At 42.4% G+C, this 3,188-nt stretch overlaps 1 protein-coding gene across 1 annotated transcript in view; it reads left to right on the top strand.

Moving 5' to 3' along the window:
- Positions 1-1,814: 1,814 nt before the first annotated feature.
- prr33 (proline rich 33) overlaps positions 1,815-3,188 on the top strand; it is a 6,880-nt gene continuing 5,506 nt past the window's right edge. Inside the window, exons 1-2 of the mRNA XM_037683244.1 lie at positions 1,815-1,897; positions 2,178-2,224. The gene's annotated coding sequence lies outside the window, so the exon portion shown is untranslated. The remainder of the gene's footprint in view (positions 1,898-2,177; positions 2,225-3,188) is intronic.

Raw genomic sequence — 3,188 nt, 5'->3', positions numbered from 1 at the left:
TCCACAAGAGAGGAGCCTGAGAACTGGAAGATCTTCCTCCCATTCTGCTGCTGGAAACTCTAGGAACCACAAGTAAACCTGCAGCCTGAGAGTGAAGTGCTCTGTTAGGAAAATATGGAACAATAAGATCTGTAATATAATATGGAGCTAGGTTGTTGAGAGCTTTGTAGGTTAGAAGTAAGATTTTGAATTCTATTCTGGATTTGACAGGGAGCCAGTGGAGAGAAGCTAAAACTGGAGAGAGATGATCTCTCCCAGTAACTCCAGTTAAGACTCTGGCAGCAGCATTCTGGATCAACTGAAGATGTTTTAAAGAAGTATTTGGACACCCAGATAATAAACCATTGCAATAGTCCAGTCTAGACGTGACAAATGCATGGACCAGTTTTTCTGCATCATCTTTAGATCAGATGTTTCTAATGTTAGTGATATTACGCAGGTGGAAGAAGGAGGTTCTAGTAACGTTTTTAATGTGGGGGATAAAAGACACGTCCTGATCAAAAATAACACCAAGATGTTTAACATTAGAGCTGGAGGACAGATTAATGCATCTGAGGAGGCTTTGCTTGTCTTCATCTTGTCTGCGTTTGACGTTGCTGTGATTAATTTTGAAGTTTTCCAAAAGCAGCCGATGCCCTTCACACTGATTTTAGGCTCAAAAGGTTTAAACAAAACTGACAATAAACAGTTTTCGTGCAGCACAAACTGAACCCCCACCCCCCATCTACACACACTGTGCACCTTGGTTCTGTTGGATGAAAACATTTAACTTAAATAAAGAAGCACTCGATGTCAGGAGAATACTTTTTAACCCAGTTTACTTGCAAGGGCAGAGTTCACCACAGGCTGACAGATGTTTCACTGGAGGCCTGGTCGTGAAGCTCTGCGCCGGACAGTGTACGAGAAGTGTTTTATGTAATGCTTATCAGCACTTCAGGCCATGACAGCCTCGGCTCCCCAGCTCACAGACCCTCCTTGGAGTTCTCAGGCGCCTGCAGGCTCCTCTCTGAACTCACATGGTTCAACATTAGTTTAACGTTAGCAGTGATAAACATCCATAAAGCTTTACCAAAACTCCCCTGACAGGTTCAGTGCACTGAAATGCATTCGTTCAAATGTGTTTATGTGTTTTATTTGTGGCTCATTGATTCAGCCGCCTTTAAATGTCTGTTAGCGTGACTGATTGTGTGACCGTTTCGTTCTTCTAGAAGCTTGATCTGTTGTTCTTTTCAGCAACGAGCTGAAAGATGGATCATCCGGTAAACCCATCAGCAGCTCAGCTCTTATTTGAGCCACGGTTAAAGGGATCAGAAAGTCTTTTCTGAATTCCTCCAGGGGGTGCTGCGAATTCAGACTGAAGAGATCCAGGCTCCTGAAGAATCTCCTGAAGGAGGGAGGGTCTTAAATATTACAATCACAAACAACACAAACAAGTTTGATTTACCTCACCGTTGAACAAACTGCTCAACGGTGAGTATTTCCAATGAAACGTTTAAAAATGTATTTAAAATACAAAGTGAAACGTTAAAGGGTTTAAACAGTTTTCTAACAGTTTGGAAAGGAATCATATTCTGGTGGTTTTGGTGCAGAATCCTTGACAAGCTTCAGGAAGTGACTGGCCCAGTTAGGCCGTCAAGAACATTTCTGAAGCATCTGCTGGTTGAGGATGAGACCTAGTGAAAACAGACATTTAGTGAAGCAGTGCAACTCCACACTCTGAGTCACCGAGCAGCCTGCAGGGCTCGGGGTTTATTTTTGGACTGCCATCGTGCATTTTCCTTCCATTTGCAGGAAGGGGGGGTTGAGATGGACTCGGCGTGAACCTGCTGTTTGACACTTCAAGCTGGGACAAGCAGGCAGCAGCTGGCTGGCCAGCCCCAAAACAGCAGCCTTACAGGTAAACATCACAAAAAATACCTTTTATTCTCCAGACTGAGACGACGGAAACGGTCCAGCGGGACGTCTGCAGCGTTTCAGGAGCTCGGGGTGCTTTTTATTCTCCTCCTTCTACATTAAAGCACCAGCAGCTTGAGCCTCACTGTGTTTTTAACGTCTTGATGCTTTCAAACCTGCAGTTTGGCACAATGAGTTTGATTTATCTTCATCATTTAAGTAACTCTTGCTGAGCTTGATATTTGCAACGATCAGTCCTCAAACTGCTGTCTTGTTCTGTGAAGGGGGACCCTGCTGGGAGCACTTCGAACCCTGCCAAGATTTTCACCTGGTAAGTTCTTCCATTTGTTTTATTGCAACTGATTGCATGCATGGTTTTCTTGGAGTCAAACAACTTTATATTTAAGCTTTTAGCTTCATGAGTTTTAATTGCACAGTGCATTTCTATTATTACTCTTTCCTCTTTTGAATCTGGGTCCTGAAGGCATTCCAAATGTCAGAAAGCCTTAAAAGGAGTACTGAGCATCTCGTGTGTCAGGTGGGCTGCAAGTTTAGCAGGGAGGAGTTTTAGTTTACCACCACTGACCCACAATTCACTGGGGTGACAGTAAACTGAGAATAATGCATATTTTCTGACAGACTTCATGTGGTCAGGAACCCTTCGTGTGCAACTCGTTAAAGTCTAGTTGTGTGCAACCTTCAGATGTAACATCTTAGTAACAACAGTTTGGTACAAGCTGCGAGCTTGTCAAGTATTTCTGTTAAACTGCCTCTCGGGATTGGATGTCCTGAGTGACGAAGAACTTTAATTCTGTGGTCCGATTACTCACAACATGCTGCCGTCCAACATGAGTTTTGATTCAACTCAAGGACATTTGTTGCAGTGTGGAACAATAAGGCCAAATAAATGACTCTATCCTAATTATTAAGAGTTTATTTTTAGTACCTAATACAAAAGGTTTAATTTAAAATGACAAAACCTAACTTAATAAACAAATTCACAGCAATGGGGTTTGGCGCATAATTACAAGCTGCCGGCAGCAGATGTGTTTGAACACTTCTTCAGCAACTCAGCTGTGAGCGGCAACGTGCATTTTAAAAAGTTTAAATAAATAAAGAAGTTTTTATTTTAAAACGTTTAAATAAATAAAGAAGTTTTTATTTTCCTTCTGGAACATTGTTAATCTCCATGACCAGGAGATGATGCTGCTCAGACAGACAGACAGACTGACACAGACAGACAGAATGACAGACAGACAGACAGACAGACAGACAGACAGACACAGACAGACAGA

This window comes from Nematolebias whitei, chromosome 10 (genome assembly GCF_014905685.2).
Source record: "Nematolebias whitei isolate Nwh7 chromosome 10, NemWhi1, whole genome shotgun sequence".
NCBI lineage: Eukaryota > Metazoa > Chordata > Actinopteri > Cyprinodontiformes > Rivulidae > Nematolebias > Nematolebias whitei.
This window is presented reverse-complemented; position numbering and strand designations above follow the sequence as displayed.